The following is a 15172-nucleotide window of genomic DNA, read 5'->3' on the forward strand; positions in this document are numbered from 1 at the left end:
AGAAGAAATCAAAAGCAATTTCTCTTATATGGCCTCTTCTAAACTTCTCATGGTAGGATCTTCAAAACAACATCAACATGATGTTACCTCCAAATATCCTATAGAGCCTGAGCATGTTCCCCCTGTACTTTTAAGGATAGGGACAAATGCTATGTAAAAAAGAAGGGCCGAGAATTTAATAACGAAACTTCAACTTCCGAAAAACCTAAGAGGCGTGAACATTCCTAATTTCAAGGACTATCAAGAGGCCGCAGGATTAACAAGAAGCACTGGGGACTCTGTCCCAAAGACTCAACTACCCACTTGGGTCAAGCTTGAAGCCTCACTCATACACCCTATTCCTCTACTTGTTATTTCCCTCTACCATCAACAAGGAATTTTCTACCTCAATAGTCTTTCTAACAACAACAATAATCTTTACTCACCTAAAGAAAACAAGACAGGTTGTCCTAGACAGACTGTTTAAACAGCTCCCATATGGTTTAATACTCTCCTCCATACCACAGCTGGATAGATCATGGCATTATTTCTGGACAACTCGTCAAACAAGGGCCCCTAATACATTTAAAAATGCATCAAGTTTGTTATAACCTTCAAGCCTCTGAAGATAGAAATGATCAAAGCACTCATTTTAATAAGCTTGAATGACAAAATCTCTTGTTGATGTGTTCTCACCATCTAGCCAACAACCATACTCTGTTTATCTACCTGTCGTATACACAAAAAAGTGAGTCTTCCATCCCCATTACTCTGTACCTGAATCTCTAGAGTCCTGGTCTCGCTTCTTTAATATACCATTGGACACCAACAACACTAAACTTACCTGCACATGGTATGACAGTTTTTAATTCTTTTTGGGGACCAGTTAAGTGTGTGAACCTTCGGCAATTGGATCAAGATGTTAAAGCACAGACATTTTTGATTTCATGAATCCCTTGTTCAAAAAACAAATAGTTTGAACTACGCTGTTCTTGAATACAAGAAGATGTACACTCCATTCATAACACTTGTAAAACTTAATTTTCTGTATATTTATGTTTGCTAGGAAGTGCACACTAGTTTTGTGAAAAAACATTGATTAGATTGAGTTTAGTTGTGCAAAGTTCTGAAAGCTCTAAAATCGTGGCATATGGAGAAAGAGGTTATGAACTGGCAGATGAACTTTGTTTAAATTTAGATTAGTTTCCAAAGGATTGCAAGCCACAGATCATGGCATTTGAAAGGAAACTTAATGAACTTCAGATCTTTGGAGGTTTATTTAGAGATGCTCAGTGCTGGTTCTTAGCAGATTCAACGCGAGAAGAGAATTATTGTTTAACAGATGTTTGGTTATGAACCTTTATTTTCTCTCAAGAATCCTTGGATAAAGGTGGGTTTAAATACAACTATTGACCATTTAAGTGTATTTTATGCTATCGACACATTACAAGGGTATATTTATTTTGCACAGTATTACATGTGATGATTGTAATAGAGAAGCAATAGCTGAAATAAAAGGCTGAAGAACTTCTAGAAATTCAGCAGTCACATTGAGATGCACATCTGATCCAGCTGTTTTTTCCTCTTTCAAAGTCCTCTCGCCCCCCCCCAACCCCGCCCCCATCCCCCCTCTGCACTCCACTGTGCCAAAAGTGAATTCCTTCGAGCAGTGGAATCTGGGAGGCAAGTTGGAAAGTACTTCGGAGATTGTGGCAGCCCTACAACAAATGTATAGATGAAAACATGACACCCAGTAAGTTAAACAAAACAGGTCTTCAAATCAGTTACCACTGTTGTAGGTGTGATATTCCCAATGGAAAAATAGAATACTTGAGCTTTCAATATTCCAAGATCAACACCTTCTCATCTAAGATTTCCAAATAAATAATCTCCTTTATAAGAGCAGGTTTTGACTTATTACTCAAAGACTTGCTGCTTCCATCAAACATCTAGATGACATCAAGACTGAATTACTTGACCTGCTCACAGCATTCACCATCCAACAGATAGCCAACCGATGGAAAGATCCTCTGAACTTCGAGAAGTGGTGGAACACAATCTGTGTGACCCGCACAATCGAAACTAATCTCGCAAAATCTGATTATGCACAAACAAAATTGGGGTAGTGAGATCTTGTTTTTTAATATGTTTCGGAAAGTCACCTCATCTTTTCCAGGGCAACTTTTATCTATAATCAAGAGGATGCCTCCCAGAACGCACTTTTCCAATCCTATTCCCAAACCAAAGCGAGGTCTCTTTTCATAAACTCTCACCCACATATTCCTATGTGGGATGACTCCTCATTAAGTCCTCACCCGGCATCAAGTCAATGCTGGGCAGGCTCAGTCTCACTTTTGGAAGGAGCACTTTTGATGTAAATGTAAATGTCAAGGTACTTATAGAGCGCACTGTCACCAGACGGCCACCTTGCGGTGTCGCCTTTTGCGGTTTCCTGGCGCTGATACTCATACCGCTGTGGAACCCCTCCTGGCTTTCCCTGTGAAGTGTCCACTCCTGGGCACCCCCAGGGTGAAGCCAGGCATCCTTAGCGCTGTTGGCGCCGGTGTGGAGGTTAAGCAAGCTATTGCCCAGAGTTGCAGCGTGGGGCCCATGATTAGAATAGGCACCGAGGCGAGAATAGACAGGTCTGAGGAAATTGAGCCCGAGCCCTGCTGAGGCGGGAATCGAACCCTGGTCCCTGGCCAGAACTCTGCTTCAGGGTCTGCCGCTCTAACCATTGAGCCACACTCCTCCACTAATGTACATTAGATGCTCTTTTTTGGGATCCCGATGAATATTAAAAATACTTAAGGGTGAAACCCTTAACAGTGCATGATCTTTAATTCCCTTCAAAGGGCCTGATTTAGAGATTGACGGCCGTGTTACTCCGTCATGTTTGTGACAGAGTAACCCATCCTCCACTCTCTAAAGTTGGCCCTTAGTATCCACTAACCTCCTCATATCACCTCCAACCTCTCCATCCACTTCCCAAGCGTCCTGATTATATTAACTCTGCATTATCTTGACTCGGCTACTTGCCTTCTACTTTCACATGCCTTCACAATGTCACTTCTATAAATATGAAAGGGCTCTCTTACTTCAGTAAACAAAATACTACTCTTCCCGGCCTCCAAAGCTACTGATATTGATGTCTTTTAGAAAACCCACCTGTCCTCATCTGAGTTTCAAAAACCCAAGCGAGATTGAATGAGGAAAGTAGTGAGTAGCAGATAAATCTCCCACTCTACAAGGCTGGCTAGATCCTCTTCTATTACATGTCCCTCTAAGAAATTAATAGTGGCTATATGGTTTATAAAAGGCCTTCCCAGCAAAATCCACAAGACTTGGAGTGAGTTAGAATGTAGATACGCTTATAACAAAATAGATACAATGGGAAACTAAATGATTGTCGGATCGATCTACATCCCCAACTCAAAAAGGCTACACTCTTCTTCACCATCTGATGTCTACTAACAGAATTCACATTCACCCAAATAGAAGTTTGGGGTGGCAACTGGAACCTTGAGTTAGACTAATTTCCAAACTGCCCCAGTAGGCCTGGGCCAACTTAGCGGAACTCCGCGAAGTGACCAAAGAACTCTGCCACGCTACACAGAGTTCCGCAAATGGTGGAGTGCCGTTAGGTCTTGCAATTTGCACTGATTTTTAGAACATCTACTCGAGCGGCAGCTTCTTCAACGGTTTCTCAACTCGAGCGGTAGCTGCCATCCCTGACCATCAGCGTAGAGAAATCTTGCCGGGAGGTGCTCTGCAGTAAGATTTTCCTAGCTCACCAAATTAACGCTGGTGAGTGCGAGCAAGGAAAATACTACGCTCCGCTGTGAGAAGCAGAATTTTTCAGAACTCCGCGTGCTACACGGAGTGGGAAAAATGTAGCGAGCAAAGCGGAATTTGACACAGAGCCCTACCCATTAGAACGGTGGTACTCAAAGAATGGCCCGCTGGCCACTTGCGGCCCACCAGGCCTTTCCATGCGGCCCATGTGGCAAACAACAGCAAGCACGGAGTCGGCGACATTTCTGCCTGTTGTGATTCCTCGGGAGCCACATTCGCTGGGAAAAGCATGAAAGGGGCATGCGTAGACAATCAGTGAATCACATGCTCTCCCACAGCCCCATCCCTCACCTGCCTCTCTGACGTCACTTGCTCCGCCTGCCATTGAGTGCATTCTCTGTGCTGCCTGTACATACTGATCACAGACAGTGTGGCCTCTTTAATATCTCAATTGGTGCTGCTAAAACAGTGTGTAGTTACATTTACGCTTTTATGGCCCCGGGTTAGGGTTTCAGCCAAGACCGGCCTTTCCTTCCTTGTGGTCTCAGAACTAGCCCATGGTGTAAACAAAATAAATAAAATTAGGATCCACCAAAGTGATCTCATGTCGATCCTTGGGTTGCACTAGCCTTTTGTTTTAAGGCATGGCTTCACTTGAGATACGTGGGATGCTACAGTCTCTCGGTCGACAACAGTGGTGCTACGGAAGGTTTACAGGCGGTTAATTTGGGGAGATGCAATTTAGCCACAAAGTTATATGCTTCAAAAGCAGACAGATACTTATGTATAAATCCCGGCTTCCCCACTTTATTAAATTGTGCGATTCTGAGTGAAACATCTATGTGCCTGTGTCTTGGACAATATTTCTAACATTTACTACAGGCAATTCAGCTTGCTTTGTGCATTACTCAAGAAAGTGCATTAACTTATAGTCATCCAACACTAACTGCCTGAGTGGTGGCACAGATGTAGCATCCAGTCTTTTATGCTGCATAATTGAACAGCAAATAGTTATTGGTTTTGGCACGCATTAGGTAGAGTCAGATCTGAGGGGAGAGGGGCACAGAGTGTGCATAGAGATGCATGGGCAGAGGCAGAATGAGAGGATATGGGTAAGGGGCAGATAAAGGATAAACAGAGGTACTGGCAGGCTCTGTATGAGTGAAGCATAATAGCAAAATGAGAAGCGCAATGAGGAGGTATGGAAGGTTAGGGGTTAACTGAAGAGAGCGAAGGAGTATGAGCAATGTGAAATATGAGAGCAGAGAAGGGTATTGCAGATTATGAGGAGTGTGAGAGGGTAGGAGCAGAATAAGGACAGGATGAGCGGGCTGCTTTACATGTAAGGACTATGTTGAGTGAAATATATGGAATGTGAGTGCTAATTCAGGGACATGGGCAAGGAAATATTGAGGGGTACAACACAATAATGGAAGCAACAGCTATGAGCTAGCAGCAGAGTGAAGGGAAGCAGTGAAGTGAAGGTATAATACATAACTGCAGGAAGGACAGAGGGACTGTCTCATCAGTACAGTGAACCTTCAGTAGAGTGAAGATGTACAGACACAATGAGTGGGTAGGTGTTGAGTGACGCAGTAGAGCACATCGAGAGGGTGGGTGTTGAGTGACGCAGTAGAGCACATCGAGAGGGTGGGTGTTGAGTGACGCAATAGAGCACATCGAGAGGGTGGGTGTTGAGTGACGCAGTAGAGCACATTGAGAGGGTGAGTGTTGAGTGACGCAGTAGAGCAGATCGAGAGGGTGGGTGTTGAGTGACGCAGTAGAGCACATCGAGAGGGTGGGTGTTGAGTGACGCAATAGAGCACATCGAGAGGGTGGGTGTTGAGTGACGCAGTGGAGCACATCGAGAGGGTGGGTGTTGAGTGCCGCAATAGAGCACATCGAGAGGGTGGGTGTTGAGTGACGCAGTAGAGCACATCGAGAGGGTGGGTGTTGAGTGACACAGTAGAGCACATCGAGAGGGTGGGTGTTGAGTGACGCAATAGAGCACATCAAGAGCGTGGGTGTTGAGTGACGCAGTAGAGCACATCGAGAGGGTGGGTGTTGAGTGATGCAGTAGAGCACATCGAGAGGGTGGGTGTTGAGTGACGCAATAGAGCACATCAAGAGCGTGGGTGTTGAGTGACGCAGTAGAGCACATCGAGAGGGTGGGTGTTGAGTGACGCAATATGATGCAATGAAAGCTTAGGCGTAGGATGAGGTGTAGGGCACAATTAGAGGGTAGGCAGTTTATAGGGTATGAGGAGAGTGAGAGAAATCATGCTGAAGACAGTAGACAAGTGTGGCACAAAAAAGGTGTGACAAGATGGGGGTAGAGGGTGATGGAGGGAGAGCAGGAACAGCATTAAAAAGTCAAGGTGTGTAGAGAGTTAATGCAGCATAAGTTGAGGCCAGAGTAAGTGCAAAATGACAGGCTGTGAGCATAGTGAAATAGAAGGGCCAGGAAATGAGTATAAGCGGAGTAAAGAGGGGTTGAATAATGAGGTTGGGGGGGTCAGGCAGCGGAAGCTTGTGAGCTGATCAAAATGTACTGGGAGCCGATTAAGATGAATGCAATAGAAAGCGGGGGTAGGGACAGTGTGAGAGGCATTTATGAGATGAGGAAAGAACCATGGGTAGCGGGAGAGGTATAATGGGTGGTGTATATTGAGGGCAAAACAATAGGAGAAGAGTAAAGTTGTGACAGAGTGCCAGGCTACGGGACGGGTCAGGAAAAAAGTTAATTATTAAGGCTAAAGTGGTAGGATGGGGGTGGGTGGGGGGTGTTACGTAGAGGAATATAGCAGGCATGAAACAGTCATAAGGTACGGTCAGAGTTAGAATACAGGGTCAGAGTGAAAGCCTAGGATCACAGCGGAGCCCATGAGCAAAGCCATTGAGTGTGGGGCTCAGGGGAGACTAGTAGGAGACGTGCTGCCTGATACATGCATTATTATCAAGTGACATGCACCTTCCTGAGATGATAGTCATTTTGGCGATAACACTACAATGCCTCTGCTGCATTGTTGGGCAAGCTCATTGACTAGGAGACGGAAGTGTGAGAAGGCTCCAGGTCTCTTCCCCATCATGCCAGCCATTGTGGCATTGTAAATGCACATTACAGCCTGGGTAAATTAATGCATATATTGTGTAGGTCCATTTATGCATGTACTGTCTAAGCCCATTAAGAATGTGGCAGCCTGCTGTCACTGATGCCTGTCTTGCCTGGGGTTACATGCATGTGTTATGTTTCATGAGCTGGGGTGTGTACAGTGTGCTGGACAGAGGACAGGAAGCCGACCTCTATCAATGCGCTTTGCATTCACTCCTCAGAGTTTTGCGGAATGATCGTGGGGCTTGGTACTGTAAACTCTCAACAGGGCCATTAAGGGGTTGTTCAGAGCAGCTTTAAGGGTTATAGGGGTATGAGTTGTGTCTTTTGAGAGAAAAATGGAGGGTGTGTCCAAGAACATTTAGTAGATGGAAGTGATAAGTGTCACTCCTAATGTCACACATAAGATGCCACAGTGTCACACATACGCACACCTCAAACACGGAAATGTCACACATAAGCTAACTTAAAACTTGGCAGCCCTGCCAAAGCAAAGTGCTTTTCCTTGGCAGGTTGCTTCTGATTCACACAACCTATGATGGGCATAAATAAGGTGAAAGCTGATTTGGTTTATTTAAAAAAAATCCACATCAGAGAAATATGTTGTGGTCATTTTCAGATTGCATATGTGTGCTATTGTCAAGGTTTCAGTGTCCTTATGAGTGCCGTTCCACAACCAAATGTATGCCACTTAGAGTGACACTTTCTGCAGGCGAACCAAAGCACCGAAGTCCATGGGAAAAGATAAGTATTGGAAATTACACCATTTGAGCTAGGAGAAGCTCTGAAAATATCTTGAAACTGACATATCCCCTGAAATGGAAGGTCACTAAACGAGACGTTGATAGGGTGTGGGCCGGCTGATCAAACCTCTTACGGTACTGCCCTTGGTAGGTGGTAGGGGTGAAGGCGGAAATGCAGAATCCATTGTGCGAGGCTTTGCAACATCCATAATTAGATTTGATTATTTGAGTTACTCATTCTCACCCAACTACAAATGTTCACATTTCCATCAGTGCCATGAATTTACTGAACAGAATAGCCCACTAGGTGGCAGGCGTGCATCAATAAAGTTAGTTTGTGAATGTAAGAGAGAAGATGTATTGCTGATCACATATGGTAGATCTGCTCTGCTGAGGGCCTAAGAGCAGGGAACTGGGTACTTGACAAAACAAGGCAAAGATGGCAAACTATGGTCAGAAACACAGAGATACCAGTAAAAATAAAAATATTGACAGTATATATTAGGGGGTACATACATACATACATATATCTCATTTCAAAATACAGCATTGTCTAGTAATGTTTTGGAAAGGGGCTGATTTTTTAATGACCCTAATAGCCCTGCCCCCACACCACCGCCCCCATCTGCAGGCCCATCTGTGAGGCCCTCGGTCACAAACCAGGCTGTCATTTTGGCCCCCTAGAAAAAAGTTTATAAGTACCCATGCATGAGACAAAGCCATTGTCCATGATGGGGTGAAGATATAAGGCAATCCTAGGAGCAAAAGGTATACTTTTGGGCTGATGTCTTTAGTCCCAGAATGTACTAATTCCTAGCTTCCACCAGTTTCATGCCAACTGTATCACATTGCAAAATATTAGAGGGTAGGATTTCTGACCATGCACTGGTGCTTGTAGGGCTAGCTCTAGGGCACGCAGTGGTGACTTCATATCTCATTTCCTCACATATCTGGAAGATTACAAGGATTCTGTATCTCCCCCACAGATTGTGTGGGCTGCAGGGAAAGCCAAAATAAGGGCACACTTGATGGATCCTGCAATAGCCAAATGTAACAGTAAGGTGGATCAAGTATGCTATGAAAAGAAATAAATGATTGAGGCAAAACTCCATAACTTCCACAAAACCATGCACTACTGCAAACACCACTACTAATTCTGGAAAAGAAAAGTCTGGGTTAAATGCCTTATACCTCTAGAGCTGAATACAGCTTGTCACGATTGAAGTGGCACCAATATAAGCAGTGTGAGAAGGCAGGCCACCTCCTTGCTGCTTAACTAAAATGTAGGTAATTTCAGACCATGATACTGGCTATACCGAGTGAAAATAATTCCATCCTTAAACACCTACTCCTATAATGTCGAGATATACGCTATATTTTGTGCGTATTATTATGTTTAGAGATGCACTCTACATTCTCTGCTTATATAGGGCCATACGTTAACACCCGAAATCTACATATAAGTCATTCTCTGATGTTTGTAAATGATGTGTGACATGCAATCATGATAATTGGGTGTATACGAGTTTAATTTGTCTTTTTGTTTTTATACAAAATTAATTCTTTTTGAGTGCTACATAAAATATAATTAAATAACATTGAATCTTGAAAAAAATGAAATAACATTGAATTTTGAAAAAGACTTATTGGCACATATGATTTGTGTTCATGTCATGATGGAATGACTAATGTTCTATCTATGGCTAATGGGGAGCACTTTGCTTTGATTGGATTACATCATTGATGATATTGTACAATCATTGTGGCACTGTCCTATGGGGTTTGTGTCTTCGAAGTAATTCAACACTATCGGTGCGGACCAATTTCTATTTAACTTAATAGGTTTAACCACTTTATACTTCTCATGACCTGCAATTTTAAGTCAACAGGTTGACAAGTAAGACACTTTCTTCCAGGTCCTATGGACTAAACTCCTTGGTTTAGTAAGATGCGCTGCGCACGTTTCTGAGATGGTATACAACTTCAGAGCCATGCTTACAACACCAGTGAGAGATAAACTACTTCTAAGCGGAATTCCTCTACATTCTTCATTATTCAACAATCTCCAAAGCCTCAAAATCCTTAGCAAAGTCCTGGAAATAAACATCCTCACTTTATAATTGTCCTCACTAAATATAATTTGTCCCTAAACAGTGTACAACAACTATATAATATGGCACATTCCCAAATATACACTGGTAGATAATCTATCGTAAACAGAAGGTTTGGCCGTTCGCACAAGCCTCAACCTTACATTCAAACATTCCTCTGCAACCCGCATTTGGTGCGCTCAATCTTTATCTTGTTTAACAAGGAGTAATTCTTGCACCTCAAGGTTTTGTGATTTGTAAATGATGCACAACATTACTTTCAACATACACAATCATGCTTACCTCCAGGGCTTACGCAATTAACCCGCTTCCTTGCCATGCATAATGTTCAGATGTTATCAGTGATGTTATAGAACATGTCTTGAATGATGTACTATGTGATGGCATAAGCAATACATGGTGAAGATGCAAGTTATAATTACTTCAATTATCCATTACTTTTGAATTTCAGTGTTTTTAAAAAATTTAAAATGATACTTTTTTAATGTAACCACCGATATTATTACCATACCTAACAATAACGTCACTTTAACCTTTGTTTTTTTCAGCAAATTTCTGTGTTTGGTTTTTAACCCCTTCGATGCTCATGACGGAACGGTTCCGTCATGAGCGTCGGTTGAGCTGTGCTCATGACGGAACCGTTCCGTCATGACCACGCCCGCGCAAGCAGCGCTCAGCACAGCGGGGGAATCCGCCCCGCATGGAAGGGGTTAAAGATAAAGTAACAATATAAAGGGTTGCCATTTTGAGTAAAGCAGACCTACCTGCTTTGTCATACGGTCAGAACACCAAAATATAAAAGACATGCCTTTCGTCTTTATCACTGGGTCATTTCTGAGGTATTTTTTAACATAAATTAAGAATATAAAGTGGTGTTCTTTTAAGTAAAGCAGACCTACTGACCTTGTTGAATAGCCAGAACACCAAAATATAAAAGACAGGCCTATTGGCTTTATCTGGGGGTCAGCCCATCAAAATTTATAAAATAGACCTATTCTGGTTTGTTTAAAAACCACCACAGTAGTTTATCAATAATCAGAAGCAAACGTACTCTTGATTAATATATACACATAATAATGCTCAATAATAACAATTTACAGTTAAAATATTTTTATTCAAAACAATCATAAACATGTTTGTGTTTAAATATGTGTTTGAGTCTTTCTTTAACATTCTTCTGGCCACAAAATGCAGTTATCAAACCAACCACAAGAGTTCCCCGCAATCCAGCTGACGAGCATACAGTTCCAACTCGGGGTTCTATGTCAATGATGGCAATCTGATTTAAGGGGTCATGCATTCAGTCCTGGCAGCCCCCACAAAATGTTGTTAAATGGCAGAGTGGGAAGTGCACTCCAGCATTGCCATACATTGTATATGTTTAATTATGGGTACCTCGGTCGCACCTAAGGCACTCTTAGGCCGTTCATCATGTTTTTAAAAAAAAATTATAGCAGCGTGAGGAGGCCACTCCTGCGCTTCCATGTAATTTTACTTTTTATTTTTATTTTGTGGGGTGTCCTAGTCCCACTCAGGGCACAAATAGCTTTTCAACATTGGGGCTGCAGGGGGAGGCCCATGGCCACCGTAGACCTGCCTGCTCCCCAGTTAGCACTCATCCTGAGAGCCGGCAACAGTGAATTTAACTGGCTCATACCATCTGTTCTAAACTCTCTGGTACAGTCCTGCTGGGGCTTTAGGCAATAAACCACACACAATTTGGGACTGGTAGGTAAACTAGGCTAACATTACAGAGAATTGCAGATTTGCAGTTACTATGAAATTATTACAATACGGCCACCCGGCAACGGGCGGTAGTGTTCCCTTCATAATTAAGGCACACAAGGTATTCAGAACAGAGGTATTCTATTCTTGACTCAGATTCCCGCCTGTAGATGCACGCACACAGTTGTTTAATACTTACATTGAAGATGACACACCTGAAGAATACTTTCCATATGTGGACGTAGAAGTCCTGTTAACGTACCAAGAGCATATTAATTGGTTTAAAGGCACCCTCCCCCACACCACAACAAATGTGAGACTCGGTCCGCTCAGAAGAGAAGAAGCGTCCTGGCCGGTTCTAGCTGCTTTCACACCACATCCAGAGATTAATACATTGTCAGCAGCAGAATTAGGTACCTTTTACAGAGACATATTAAAATTATTCAGAAACCTTACACAGTTCATAATGCAAACACTTACAATTCAATCTGCGAGGATTGCTCGAACTGGCCAACCTCAATTGACTATGACAAATATCAGCCCACTAACGCTGAATGCGATTATGGGAAGAATGCTCATCAAGCGGGAGCTAATGCTGTTCTGGATAGCACAAAAAAATCAAAGCTTGAAGCAGTTTTTGCCCATAGGGGCCTGCAGTAAAAACACAGAATACTAACAATTTGCTTGCCAATGGGGATAGCTCCCAGAAAGAGGATTGTACCCCACATGGGGTAGAGTTTTTTCTGTTGTTTATATCAGAAGTCATGGTACTCCCTCAATAGTAGTTATATCAGATGTATTGAAACAAATACAGAATGATTATGGGGCAGAACTTGCCCTGGACTTGGGGATGAAACTGATGGGCAATTTTGCCCAGGTATCAGTAATTATGTTTGGTAACATAAAAGGGGAGGCAGCAGTGGCGGAGATATGCCAAAGCCTGAAAGAAGTCACTCCTGCACAACAGGAGCGAGAACTACCTAAGATTATCGAAGAAACCTATGCTTTGCTGGGTAGAGATAACTTGAGAGCCAGACCTGGGAAACCACAAATAGCGGGTAATTCTGAAAAGGATAACTCAAAGCAAGCACCTGATTCTTCTAAAAAGAAATGGGATAACAAACAATCAAAAAATATTAAGCAGAATACATCACAATCACGGGTGGGTCTCCTCAACAGGAGCCCTCTGAAAAAAAGATATAATCTTAGAAACCGTGATAATGTTGAAAAATATGACAGGCATCAGGATACTGATACACGTTCCTCTTGTTCCTTTTCAGAGTTCATCAAAACACTCGGAGAGGGAAGGATGGTCAGAACACAGATCAGATGAGAGAGTCAAGCCTAAAGGGGAGACACATCACACTTCAGACTACATTTTCAAACAAGAAGATAAATCAAAATTAAACCTCAATTTAAAAAGAAGAAAGCAGCTGGCCTTAAAATAAGAAAGGTCCAGCCTACTGAGCAATCTGCTACTGAATGGGAAATTGGCTCTGACGATGCTAGACAGCACAGCAGAAGTAACAATAGCTCACCTGATGGAATTTCTGACAGCGATGAATGAACAGATCACAGTGGAGATACCGGATACAAGGGTAAGTGTTCCACATCGTTTATACAAAATTACGCCCCAAATGGAGGGGAACATACCCAGGAAAGTTAAAGGTGTCTTTTGGGAGAACCTGAAATATGGATACGACTTCCTTTTGGCTGAAAGAGATTGGCCGCCTGTGTTCGTTATGGAGTGCCCTAAAGGTGAAGATGTAACTATACCGGATTTCTCCGACCTTGTTCCAGTCACTTAAATATTCATACGCGCAGGAGTGGGCGTTAGCACTAGCACCCACACTTTATCATGTAAGGTGGGATGCTGAGTCATCTCACCATGAAACCCCATTAAAATATACTCCTCCTCCACAGAGACAGTACCCAATAAAACATGACCCAAAGAAACAAGTCAGGGGGAACTTAGATCAACTTGAGTGCCAAGGTGGGATTGCAAACTGCACCTCTTCCATGAATAATCCTTTGTTTCCCATAATGAAACCCGAAAATTCATACCATCTAGTTTTAGACTACAGGCCTTGCTAAACAGGCCAAGGGCTTTGTCCTGAAGTGTGACATCTGTCAGCAGATGAAATGTTCCAGCGTAGCACACCTACTTCAATCAACTGATAGCAGACAGACCCCTCGCATGTGTCTATTTGGACCACTGCGGCCCCTTACAATCTAACGGGGCTTACAAATACATGTTGGTGTCAGTGGATTCATGCTCTAGGTTCCTGTGGGTTTGGCATCAGTACTCGGCTGATGCCCAAACTGTTATAAAGGATTTGCAAGTCTTCATAGGGACATACACAATTGGCACATTACATTCCAACCGTGGCCCTGCGTTTAGCTCACTGGCTCACAAAGAAGCCATGGGAAGTTTGGGTGTAGCATAGTGGTACTCCTCACCATATCATCCCAAGGGAAATTCGATCATGGAGAGGAAAAACCGAGACTTAAAGCAATCCTTAACAGCTGGGGTATTAGGCTTGGGTGGCAGTTGGATCAATCACTTGTATGGGGTCCAGATGTCACAACATGCCAAGAAAATCCATGGGGGCCCATACGCCATATGAAGTCCTGTTCGGGAGAAGAATGTGAGTACCAGACCTCGATTGTGGCAGCACAGTGGCAGATGAAAAGCCATTGACATCAATGATCATTTGGCTGTTTTACAGGAACTCAATGAATTACGGGCATTACAAAGCAATGTCCAAGTAAAACTCACCACCACTGAAGAAGTAAAAGCTGTTCCGGCAAGACCTGCCTGGGTCCCGAACGTTGGGGACCTGGTCAGAGAAAAGATTGTGGCAAAAAAGAATTTAGGTCATCTTACAGAGCACCTGTACCTGTCCTGGCTGTCAAAGGAACAAGAACAGTACTTCTTCCGCCCCTTGCCGGCTGCAAAGACAAGAGATTCATATCAATTGATCTGATCAAACCACATTATGGTGCCGATTCTCAACAGTAGGCCGCGTGGGCTCTTGGGTAGCCACTGATCTCCTCTCGCTACCATACAGTAAGTTTAGATAGAAAGACTGATAACCTTTGAAGACTCCACTCCGTGAGGTGAAGGAGTTACCAACAATGGAATGCAACTTGTACCCATTGAAAATGAGCAACATCAAAATACAAATGACACACAGATCTCAATTGGGCCTAATACCGACGTCTGTCTGAATATCTCTCAACAGGAGGCATCTGCCAGTTCCACAAAACCTGCTGGGCTACCAAAGATAGATCGGACTGCATCTGGCTACTTCATCGATTGTGACGATTTCTCTATGGATCCGCCTGTTCCCAACAAACAACGAATTTGTGATTTCTCCCTTTGGCTGAAAAAGACTTACTTTGTTTTTCTCTGGCTACAGCTCTGGATTGCAATTGGTCTACTCTTCCTAGTCCTTTGGATTGGTATAGTGATTGTCTTTTTTTTGCTCCTGAATGGATATTACCTCCCAGAAGGCTCTGCAGTACAACATGTGAACTTGGTCTTGAAACTGCATGCATCCTCACACCGTAAACAGAGAGACTTGTCCTTTGTGAACATTACAGCAGTAGCAGTTCTTGAAGGAATATTTTGGGACAAAGTTTCCTATGATGTGTATGGTCCTACTGAACATTTAAGAATACCTAATTTGTTTATCATTTCTCTT

The sequence above is a fragment of the Triturus cristatus genome, chromosome 7 (genome assembly GCF_964204655.1).
Source record: "Triturus cristatus chromosome 7, aTriCri1.1, whole genome shotgun sequence".
NCBI lineage: Eukaryota > Metazoa > Chordata > Amphibia > Caudata > Salamandridae > Triturus > Triturus cristatus.